Below are 13,061 nucleotides of genomic sequence, written 5' to 3' on the forward strand. Positions count from 1 at the left end.
GTATGAGGGCAATGTTGGCCTCATAGTATGAATTAGGGAGTATTCTCATGTCTTCAATATTTTGGAAGATTTTGAGGAGAATTGGAGTTAATTCTTTTTGGAGTGTTTGATAGAATTCCCCTGTGAATCCATCTAATCCTGGGCTTATCTTTTTGGGAGGTCTTTACTTATTGATTCTGTCCTCTTACTTGTAATTGGTTTATTGAGATCTTCTTTTTATTCTTGAGTTAAAGTAGTTCATTAATTTCAAAGAATCTGTCCATTTAATCTATATTATCTAATTTATTGGCGTATGGTTGTTCACAGTATCCTCTTACAGTCCTTTTTATTTCAGAGGGGTAAGTTGTAATCCTGCCCTTTTCATTTCTGATTTTTGTTATTTGTATCCTCCCATTTTTTCTTTGCCAGTCAAGCTAAATTCTTATCTATTTTATTCCTCTATTCAAAGAATCAACTTTGAGTTTTGTTGAGACCCTCTGTTGTTTTTTTGTTTGTTTATATGTTTTCCATTTCATTTATCTCTGCTCTAATATTTGTTATATCCTTCCTTTGCCATGATTTGGTTTACTTTGTCCTTTTTCTAGTTCTTCCGATTTTGAGGTAAGATTTTGATTTGAAGTCTTCCTTCTTTTTAAATGTATGCATTTAGAGCTATAAATTTCCCTCTCAGCACTGCTTTTGCTGCATACCATAAATTTTGATATGTTGTATATTCATTTTCATTTGCCTCAAGATATTTCCTAGTTTCCCTTGTTATCTTCTCTTTAACCCATTGGTTGTTTAAGAGTATGTTGTTTAATTTCCACAGATTTGTGAATTTTCCATTTCTCTCTCTGTTATTGATTTCTAGCTACATTGTGTTTTGTTCAGAGAATATACACTTCATGATTTCAAAATTTTTGAATTTGTTAAGACTTTTTTTTGTGACCCAACACATAAGCCATCATGGAAAATGATCCTTGTGCTCTCAAGATGAATGTGTGTTCTGATTTTGTTTTATATATGTCTGTTGGGTCTAGTTAGTTTAGTGTATCATTCAAGACCTGTACCTCCTTGTTGACCTTTTGACTAGATATTCTATCCATTTGAAGAATGGTGTGTTACATTCTCCTACTGGTAATATAGAACCATCAATTTCTTCCTTCAAATCTGTCAGTATTTGCTCCATATCAGTATATAATGACCACCTTTCTCTCATAAATGTTTTTGACTCAAAGAGTTTTTTATCCTATATTAATATATCCACCTCAACTCTCTTTTGGTCACTATTTACATGGTATATTTTTCTCCATCCTTTCCATCTTCAACCTCCTTGTATCTGAATGTAAGGTGAGTCTCTTGCAGAGAGCATATGATTGGATCATGATATTGTATCCATTCTTCCAATCTCTGTCTTTTAACTGGAGTGTTTAATCCATTTATATTTAAAGTCATTACTGATAATATGGGACTTTCTTCTGCCATTTTGCTATTTAGTCTTTGCAAATCCTTCACCTTTATTATACTTCACTTCTATCAATGCCTACTTTCATATTTATTTGATTTTTGATATTGTACCATATTGAGTGCATTCTCAATTCTATCTGGATATGTTTTTCCTCTGTTTTCCTTGTGTTTACCATGAAGTTATAATTTAACATCCTAAATATTATAGTAATCATATTTGGCTTGATACCAAATTAACTTCAATAGCATGCACATACACTTTTCCTCTATCCCTCTGTCTCCCCACCATTTTTTGTACTTGTTACCATTTATATCTTTGTCCATTTTATGTCCAAAAATGCAGATTTATCATTTTTTATACATTTGCACTTTTGCACCTGTACGAATTAAGAAGTGGAGTTACAAAGCAAACAATACAATACAATAATACTATCATTTATAATTACCCTAATGGTTACTTTTACAGTAGATCTTTATTCTGTTACTCTGCTTTGAACCACTATCCAGTATTTTTTTCCTCTCAGTCTGAAGAAATCCCTTTCATATTGCTTGTAGGGCAAGTCTAGTGGAGATGAACTCCACAGACCTTCATCTGTGAATGTCTTAATCTCTCTTTCAATTTTGAAAGAGTCTCACTGAATATAAAATTCTTGGTTGGAAGTTGTTTTCTTTCAGCACTTTAACTATTTCTATTCATGCCACTCTTGAATCCATGGTTTCCTTTACATAGCACATTGCTTTTCTCAGGCAGCCTTCAGAACTCTCCTTGTCCCTTGCATTTGATACTGTGGTCAATATATGATAGGGTGTATATTTATTCATGTTTATCCTGTTTGATGTTCTCTGAGCTTCATGGATGTGCATATTCATGTCTTTTGCCAAGTTTGGAAAGTTCTCTGTCATTATTTTTTTAATATTCTTTCTAGCCCATTTTCTCTTTCTTCTCTTTCTGGGTCTCCAATAAAGTGTATATTGGTGCCCTTGATGGTATTCCAGAGGTGTCTTAGGTTATTTTTACTTTCAATATTTCTTTTTCCTTCAGCTCCTCAGCCTGACTTATTTCAAGTGTCTGGTCTTCAAATTCACTGATTCTTTCTTCTGCCAGCTCCAATCTACTCTTGAAACCTTCCTGAGCATTTTTCATTTCAGTTATGTGGTCTTCAACTCCAGTAATTCTTTTTGGTTTCTTTTAAAATTTGTAACTATTTAGACTCCCATATTGCTCATTTATTGTTTTTTTTTTTTTTTTTTTTTTAGTATCCTTTGTTTCTTACTATGTATTTTCCTTAATCTCCTTGAGCATTTTTAAGATCATTTTTATAAAGGTTTTATGCAGTATGTCCACATTTTCATCTTCTTCATTGGTGCTTTCTCTTTTTTTATCTCTACCTTTGGATGGGCCATCATTTCCTGTTTCTTTGTCTTTTACTCTTCTGTTGCATATTGTACATTTTAATATTTGAAAACATTAACTCTGGGATTTATTTCCTGAGGTGTCTGTTCCTTGGTTTTGTGAACAGCCAGTGATAAGACGGAGAGATTTATTTGCACTTCAGCCTTCCTATTAGGAAGGTCTGCCCAAGATGAATGCAGTGTGCAGGGTTTTCCCTGGTTTTTGGTGTCTCTGTCTTGTTTGGGCTTTTCCTAGTTAGTTGTTTTAGAGTTCCACTGTTTACAGGAGTTTGGTTGCCCCCTGTGTTTCCCAGGAGACAGACCTCCCTCATCAGGGTGTTGGAAACCAGCAGCCATTGTTCAAGATTGTCTGCCTCTAGGGTGTTTTACTCCCCTTTCATTGTCTCAAGCTGCTTTTGCCTGGAGGGCTAATTCTGGGAGAAGGGGCACTCTGCAGAGGACTTTCCCAGCCAAAACATGTCCAGGGACCCACAAAGGGGGTGCAGACTGGCTCCAAAGTTCCCTGGGCAGGGACTCCAGAGGGATACCAAGATTTTCTCTTTCAGTTTCCCAAAGCTGAATTTTCCTGGTCTGCTCAGCAAATGCAGCCCTTCAGCTAACTGTCCTCAGCAGCCCTGAGGAAGCCCTGCATCAGACTCTTTTAATTCTTCTGTAGATAAATCTATATAGTTTATCCAATTGTTGATTTTTATAATTAGAAGAGCATCCCACTGCACTAGCAAAGCTTGAGCACTAGGCATTGAAAAGATCTCTATCATCCCTCTTTCAATTTCTTATACCACTGGGGGAAATGTGAATCATTGCAATCATTCATGGAAACCTATTGGGCACTCTAAACTAAGTTTAACCTATGCAAATCCTGAGAATCAATAATTCTATCTTTTTATAAAAAAGAGAAGTGTTATGTATATAAACCCATTAGTCAATAGTGTAAGAAATAATGGGCTCAGAATGGCACGCTCAAGCATTTAAGAGATCATTTGATCAGGCATAGGCAATAAATATCCATTCTTACATTGGGATAAAAATCATTTTTAAGAATATTAATATTGAACCACCAAAAGGAACTGCCTGCAAGAAAATATCTTACAAATTTTTAAAATATATTTCTACATAATTAATTCATTTTACCTAATTTCAATAAAGTCATCACAACATACAAACTCCCATGTTCTCCCTGTTGTGAGAAAATCATTTTTATAGGAATAAATACAGTCTCATTTTAGCTGCCAGAAAAGCTTAGATTCCTCTGGAACCTATTGACAGGTATAAATGAGTTTAACTAAGTAATGCCAAATATCACCACTGGCTGTTTTTTATTTTTGTTGTAAATTGTTTTGTTTTGTTTCCTTTCATTTATTTGAATGTGGGAGAAATACTGTTCTGTATGGTGTCATGTTTCTACACAGCTTAAAGTGAAATTTCAGATATCCATGAAATTAGAGATCTCAGGTTAATACTCCTTCTTTCATGGGCTTAGGGTCAACAGTACAAAATATGCTCAGTGCTTTGCTCTTCTTTTCTAAGAAATGTATACACTGTGCTGAAGAGGTTGAGTTTCAGGCAAATTTCACTACATGTTATAAAACAATTTTAGAAAAATGACCATTTTGATTATATCCCATCAGGCAGCAATACTACAAAGTAATTTTGCTAAAACCTCGTTCTCATCCTTCCAAATAAACAATGCTTTCTATTTAATTGTGGTTTTCAAAGCAAAGTCATAACCCTCAAGAAAGACATCATTTTAACCAAGTTTCAGAGTGAGAAGATGTTTAGAGCAGCCACACCTGCAACATACTGATTCTTCATATATTTCTTTCATTCATTTATTCTTGCTCTTTGTCATAATTCCCTTATTCAGTCAAACCCACCCTTGATATAAGTTCTCCTTGCTATATCCCCTTCATAAATTAGTGCCTCTTTCCCATATTTTCCCATTTCCTGTCCATTTTTTCCCCACTTTTCACCCTTTTATCTGGCTTTTCCCTCTTCTCTTCTCCATTCTTCCTTCTTCTTTGCCTTAACACACATCACACCCTCAAATCCCCTCACATACCTCCCATTTCCAGCCTGTCCTAGTTTGCTAATGCTGCAGAATGCAAAACACCAGAAATGGATAGGCTTTCATAAAACAGGGGTTTATTTCACTACACAGTTACAGTCTTAAGGCCACAAAGCATCCAACGTAACACCTCAGCAATCAGGTACCTTCACCGGAGGACGGCCAGTGGTGTCCGGAAAACCTCTGTTAGCTAGGAAGGCAGCTGGCGTCAGCTCCAAAGCTCTGGCCTCAAAACGGCTTTCTCCCAGGACGTTCCTTTCTAGCAAGCTTGCTTCTCTTCAAAACATCACACCCAGCTGCACTCTCTTTCTTCTTTGAGTCAGCTCATTTATATAGCTCCACCGATCAAGGCCCACCCCGAATGGGTGGGGCCACGCCTCCATGGGAACATCTCATCAAAATTATCTCCCACAGCTGGGTGGGGCACACTCCAAGCAAATCCAACCAGCACCCAAGGGTCTGCCCCACACAAGACCACAAAGATAATGGCATTTGGGGGACACAATACATTCAAACTGGCACATACTGATTCTTCATATATTTCTTCATATATTTCTTCCATTTCATATATTTCTTCATATATTTCTTTCATTCATTTATTCTTGCTCTTTGTCATAATTCCCTTATTCAGTCAAACCCACCCTTGATATAAGTTCTCCTTGCTATATCCCCTTCATAAATTAGTACCTCTTTCCCATATTTTCCCATTTCCTGTCCATTTTTTCCCCACTTTTCACCCTTTTATCTGGCTTTTCCCTCTTCTCTTCTCCATTCTTCCTTCTTCTTTGCCTTAACACACATCACACCCTCAAATCCCCTCACATACCTCCCATTTCCAGCCCCACCCTGCTTTTTTCTAACAAACTAACCAGAATCAGCTTTAGAAGAAGATAAGTTTGTTTCCTTCCTGGAAGAAGAGATGATATGCAAGAAAGACCTTAGTTGCATAAGGCTTCTGGCACATCTCTAAAATAAGATATTAAATCATTGCTTAGAGTAAGGAGAGTTTATTGAGATTGGGATATGAAGAGAAAGTAAAAAAATCCTTGTTTGGAGAGCAGGAGAGTAAATGGAAATAGAAATACATAATTTTGTTAGAAACTCTTGAAGGTTCACAGGAACAATTTATGGCCATAAATTTGAAGTGAAACAGTTAAGGACAGCTATATGTTTTCTTCTAGACATGTTCAGCTCATTGGGTGCACATAGTGAACAGATTGAAAGGTGGATCTAAGGAGGGTTGGTATTTTTTTCCAATGAGAACATTTGATGAACAGAAGGCAGAAAGGGATTTCTCTAGGCATCTCTCTCTGGACCTCTCAGATCCTCAACACCCACATATCCTGCTCTGGTGCAACTCTTGTCCCCATTCACACATACATTTTGTGTTCAGGGATTTGTCTGGTCAGAGGTCATCAGGATCCTCATAAGTTTTCTGCATGCTCACCCTTGCTATTGTTACAAGCCTCTCAATGTTTTAAAAACCATTTGGGAGTTGATTTCTCATAAAAGAGACAAGGGAACAGTGCTTTGCCTACAAATCATGTCAGACTTTGTCAACCTAAGGGAATGCTGGAAGTTTGGTAGTGGGTATCATTTCAATGCATATAAACAGTAAGCTCTTACTGAATGATTGTTGATGCAAAATGTGATTAAGCCCTTCCTACATTAGCAGAGAGTAGATACAGCAAAAAATATATTATCAAAGAAGGGATATTTGAATAAATCTATTTTCATTGAAGAAATGATAGTCTGGATTTTAAAATATTAGTTCTACCAATCTAGTAATTCCACATTTAAGGGTGATTGTGGTCTAATATCACTGTTTGTTACCCCATTTACAATAAAATTGCAGGGAAAAATAAGTGCATATTTTGGTTACTAGGGAAAATTCACAAACACAGATGTTACATATCAGAGATAAGTATGAACATGAAAAAGTCTCCATTCTCCTATGAGTTCTGAGAGCTAATTATTCCATAATTACACTGACAGAATTTGAAAATCCATTTCTAAACATTTTCTCAAGCATCACACAATGTAGAGGGATTATTATTATTGTTATATTATCATCAGTAGTATTATTTTAAATACAAAATCCAGATGCATCTGTTCTTGAAAGGAGTGGAAGCAGAGGAGGAGACCTATCTCCAGGCATAGCATAAACAGATTGGACAGTTCACATTGTTTTTAATTTCACAACATTTTTTCTAAAATTATTTTTCTCTTTGTTTTCATTCATGCTCATTATATTTTGCTTCCCTTTTTTTCATGCATAAGTGATAGAAAGTAAGTAATAATAGATAATAAGTGTTTAAGTATTATTACAAAAACAAAGGAATGACCTATTCCTTTAAATGCTTATTGACATTTTTTTACAGAAGTAGAAAAATAAAACATAAATAATCCATATGCAACAGAGTTAATAATTTTGAAGTATCCCAGATTTATATCCTCTTATCTGTAAGCCAATTTAGCTTTCGCTGTTTCCTGCCTACTATAATGCCTCAGGAAAAGACACAGAGTGAATGTCATCCCAAGAAGGAGAAGGCTATGATCTAGGAAAGCTTTGTTATTCCAAAGAATGTGGGAGACTTGCCCATTAGTGACCCAGGAAACATTAGGAAGGAGAGTAACTGATTCAGAGATGGTGGTAAAGTTTAGACATTTATGTTCTTATATTTCCCCTACAGAAAGTGCAGTTGAAGAAAGTAGATCTTGAGAATATCTGGAAGGGGTGGCCAGTGACACGTTTAGGAGAAGTTTGGAAAGGTGCAAGCCACTTGGACAAGCCTGGCATGTGGCCATATGTAGAACAGCATGTAAGAAAGATAAACCTATAGGTAGCCACTCAGACCCTACTAGCTTTGTAAGATATGCAGGGGATGGAGAAGTTTTTCTTCTTGTCTTGGAAAAGACTTGCAGTAGACAAGCAGAGACCTGAGGTTGGGATGAAGTGACTGCAGTGTGACACATGTTTGAACCATACACTTCAAAGTAGGCATCCATAGCAATGTCCAATGAGCCAAAGGGCTTGGTTGCATATCAGTGGTCAGCAGTAACTGGAGCAGAAGGGACCACCCATTCTTCAGCAGAGACCAGAAATGATGCAGAGAAAAATCATTTGAATCCACTGGTCCTGTCTCCTGACACTACTACAAGGTCATGTAAACCTTATATTTAGTACAAGTAAAGCATTTTAGAAAGAGCAGGTGGAGGCAGAAAAAATCTGAACACATTGAGTCATTCAAAAGAAACATACCCAAATAAACTCATTTGAATCCAGCAATTTAGACTATTTTAGTACCAAATACAATGATGGTCTAACAGCTCACAAACACTGTTTAATATGATATTGTAACTGAAGAGTGAATTTAAGCTCCATTTCCCTAGCTGCCTTTTGCAAAATATTAATGACAGAGATGGGCAATATGGACCTGCCAGCATGGTAGTGTTTTTATTGTTAGAGTAGTGTGTTCTCCTTCTGTTAATTGTAAAACATCCAATTTAGGATGCTCTTTCAAAGGTAGAATCAAGGACTTCAGAAACGCTTCCAGGCACCACATGTCCCATTCTGAAACTAGAGGAAAGCTTCACGAAGACCCCTAAGGGCATTTGTTTGTTTTTCTGGCAATATTTAAGACAATACTCATTTTTGAAGGCAGAATTTTTTGACAAAACATTTTTCCAAGCCTTTAAACTATTAGGAAAACAAAATGATCCTAAAGCTCCTATATAACAGCATGTAATATTAACTCAAGGTCCAGGATTCAAAACAGAGACGTGATTTATATATCAAGTGTAAATGCTTTGATTAAAATCATATAAAATTGAGGGTGGCATGACGGTAGCCATGTTCTTATCTGCTACTATTAAACTACATTAAGGAATTCTCATCTTTGTTGAATAAAGTACAAAGGTTTTTTCCAGGAAATCTCTTATTTCATTAAAGGATATAGGTAATTAAAAAAATACAGCATGACTAATTTGAAAGTCTATTTCTTAATACTTCTTTCCTAATTAAGGCCTCAATTTCACAGCTTATCTACTGTAAGTAAGGAATGTGGAAAAATAGAAATAATAAAATAATTAAACAATATATGGACATAAATGTAATAAAAACGTAGTATATTTATTTTTTCTTCCTGATATTAAGATTAGGATTTCCAAGCACTTTTGTTTAATGAAAAGGCATATGTATTTGTTTTCTTTGTAGTACCTTCCTATCCACCCCCTGACCCTGATTTCAGACAGGGAGCCATATCCTTGGTATATTTCTCCTTGCAAGTTAAAAAAAAAAAAAAAAAAAATGTACTTGAAGCCAAGACTTACTAAACATTTAAAAAGTTTAAGCTTACTGAAGAGATTATCCCAAGATCTTTGGTCTAGCTTGTTAGCGGGGAGAGAAAGAAACAAATCTTGCAGGGACTTACGGTACTAGATAAGAGAAAGAAGGGATGGGTATAAGCCAAGAGGAAGAGGAAGGAAGAAAAAAGGCATCCGGAATCAGAGGAGATGAGGATGACCAGGACACACAGTTGCCTTACCATTTCCCATCCCGAATTCCTGGGACCTGTCACATTGGTTACCATAGGGTGAATGGATAATGAAATCTCACTTTTGAAGATGATACAAAGGGCTGGACAATTTCACTCCGTGTTGATGTAAGCAGGAACTTGCTAATGAGTTTCGCTGGGAGGCCAATATGATAAAAAGCCTGAATAAATTTACACAATTATTTTTGTAGGACCATGTGCTCTGAATTACCAACTATAGACTTGATAACTCTTTAGGAAGAATTGTATTTTTATGTAGTTGGGTTCTTTTGTTTTGTTTTGTTTTAATAATGACAGGACAGTAGTTGATAATGATCAAAATGGCTAGCTAAATTCTCTATTTTTTTTTTTTTTCAGTGTTAGATCTATATAGCCCAAATTCTTTTAGGTCCTGAGCTAATCATTTCATACCATTTTGGGTGACTGGTATTTGGATTGTCAGATTGAGTCTATTCTAGGAGATTTCTCAACATGCATCATCCTGTTAGCATTTTTACAAATGGTTTTACTATATTTTGTATCAGCACAGGCTAAAAGAGACTTAAAATAAGTTTTGCCAAATTTCTACCAAATAAATTGTTTCATTTTACCTTGTTTTAATTTTTAAACTTTTCATAACATAAGAATAAAATTTGTATAGTACAGTAAAATGCATCAAGAGCATTTATTCAAACCCATATTATTTCAGCATAAATGAAAAATATTTATTGAGACCAACAAAGTTAAGGTTTTATAGCAATATTTTAATATTTATTTTGCACAGTTTTTTTGCACTGATGTAGGGATTATATATTGTATTAAGACATGTAATGGAGCATGCAGATAAATTACTATAACCATACAAAGGCTTACAATTTCTTTGATATATGCAACTTCATGCATATTTAAATTTTAGAAACTACCACTTAAAATATAGAGATTTAGAGAATATTGAAGTTCTGTTTATATTAACCAATTATTATTACCTTATAAAGTTTGTAATACTGGAGTATGAGAAATCTGTACTTTTAAGAGAACTATTGATTTATGGAAGCATCAAAGAGAAACTTTCAAAAAACCCGATAGAAAAATAAAAGAAATGCCAAGGTGCTCCCAAAGTGCCCTCATAAAAATACATTTTCTTCATTATGTTGCCTACTTTATTTAAAAAGACGTGGAAATTCCTGCCTTAAATAAATCATAAAAAGTACATCCCTTGTTACACAAATCAAGTGAATAGTTACCCTATCCACCTGGTTCCTGCACTAGGACATTTCCAGTCAGTGATTTTTTTCCTATGACATATTTATTACAGGTCTGCTATATTCTTCTTGACTGATCTGTGCCCTGTTAGTAATTTTGACCTATGAAGTACAGGTAAAGTCACAGTTTGGATGGCAGTGAAAAGCTATGTGGTGGAAAGAAGGTAGGACTGTCATATGTGAGCCAGGGTGCCTTAGACTACTCCCCAGATGAAGCTGTCATCATATCCTTCAGTCGATGCTGGCATTGCCGCAGCATTGGTGTTGTAAGACTCTTGTGGAGCTAGTTGCTCCAGTGATGCATCGTGGGAACACAGGCTCATGGACACAACAGAAACTTTCAGAAAATGACCTCTTTATTACTTGCACAGCATAAAGCTCCCAGAAGGGCAAATAAACTCTTTGTTACTTACACAGCACAAAGAGTTCAAAAGAGCAGATGGGAAGAAGTCCCATTATAGTCAGTCTCATGGGATGAATGAAAACTGCTCAAGCTGCGGTTGGTAGATGGCAGGTCCGCCTGCCCAACTTCACACTGGAGAAGACAGTGTGTTTTTTATCTAACTTGAGAGAAACAGCCAGGCCACTGAGAATTCCTGCTTTGATTACCATCTGGGGCTGCTTCCGGGTTTTAATGGCACACAATAGAAAATGTGGAGATAGCTGAAGGCTTGCGATGGCCATGTAGTGTGTTCCTGACTTCCCCAGAGAAGGGGGTAGGTGAGTTCTGGGAGACTGCTCCTTAACAGGTGTCTGTGACTTCCTTAACAATCCCAGACTTCTGGTAGAAAGGCACCCCATGGCCCAGGCAAGATGTAAGTAATGGACCTCCTGTAAACCATTGTCAGAAGCTGAGTTCAATGATGTGACAAGCTTTTTGAGTCATGCTTTCAATTTTGCTACTGATCTAGCCAGGAATATACTCAGATACAACAGACAGTAAATTCCTTTAGAGTAGGGCACTATTGATATCTTAAGCTGGGTATTTATTGTGGGCAGCTGTCCTGTGCATTGTACGATGTTTAGCAGCATTCCTGGTTTCCACCTGGCCTCTACTAGATACCAGTAGTACTTCCCGTATTAGTTATGAGAACCAAAATGCCTCCAGACATTCCAAATGTCACCTGGGGTACAAAATTACCCTGGGTTGAGACCTCCTGCTTTAGAATAGAAATATGGAAAGTATATCTACATGGACCTAAATCATCCACCCATATTGTTGCTTAACAAATCAAGGAGGCTATTTTTATTGAGAACTGATTATGTGTCAGAAACTGAATTAATTTCCTCCACATATATTTATCTATTCCTACCAATAACTGAGTGAGGTCAGGATTACAGGTGAAGAAATGGAGATTCGTAAAAGTTAATTGACTTTCTGGGATTCAAAGTTAAATGTTTTTGACACCAAGTAACATGAAATGAAAATAAGGAATTTTATACTTATTGTTAGATCTGCAATTTGTTGTTCAGAATAGCTGTGTGTTAGTGTTAGTACTCTAGAACTGAGTATAGTCCAGAGATGAGTTTCAGAACTTGGAAGAAAATAATGTGCATCATAACATTTGCTGTATGTAAAGAATAGTTAAGAAAAAAATCATAGAAAATAATCTAGATTATTAGAAAACAACATTTGACGCTTATGTTCTTATAAATTATAAAACAACTTCGTGAAGCATGTCAAGTGAATTAATCATTTATATTCTAAAACTGTTACTTCTCTCCACCAAGATAGCTAGCCAAGCATTGTGTGTCCCTAGAAGGGAAATTGCTTTGCTATGGGATTTAGAATGTGAAATGGTAATACAAATTTGCCTGTGCCAGATGCCTCATCATCTGTAGGCTTTTATAGAGGACTTTTATCAAATTTAGTAAATCTCCTTCTCACGCTAGCTAGCTGAGAATGGTTAATAAATTTTACCAAATTAATAATTTTGCTTCTATATAATTATCATATTGTTTCTCCAGTATTCTGTTAATGTGGATTACATTGATTGAATTGCATTCCTGGGATAAATGCCACTAGGTTATCATGTATTTTCTATCTTCTCTCTATATTGGTGGATTCCATTGGCTAACATTTTGGTAAATATTGTGTCTACATTCCTATGCAATAATGATCTGCAGCCTTTTGTTGGTTGGTTGGTTTTTGTAATGTTTTTGTCAAGTTTTGTTAGCATTATGCTAGCATCATAAAATGAGATGGGTAGTATTCTCTCTTCTTTTATGTCCTGAAAGAGTTTATGAGAGATTGATATTATTTCTTCCTTAAATGTTTTATAGATCCACAAGTGAAATCACACAAGTTTTATAGATCCACGAGTGAATGTTTTCTTAAAT

Source organism: Choloepus didactylus, chromosome 13, assembly GCF_015220235.1.
Source record: "Choloepus didactylus isolate mChoDid1 chromosome 13, mChoDid1.pri, whole genome shotgun sequence".
Classification (NCBI taxonomy): Eukaryota; Metazoa; Chordata; class Mammalia; order Pilosa; family Megalonychidae; genus Choloepus; species Choloepus didactylus.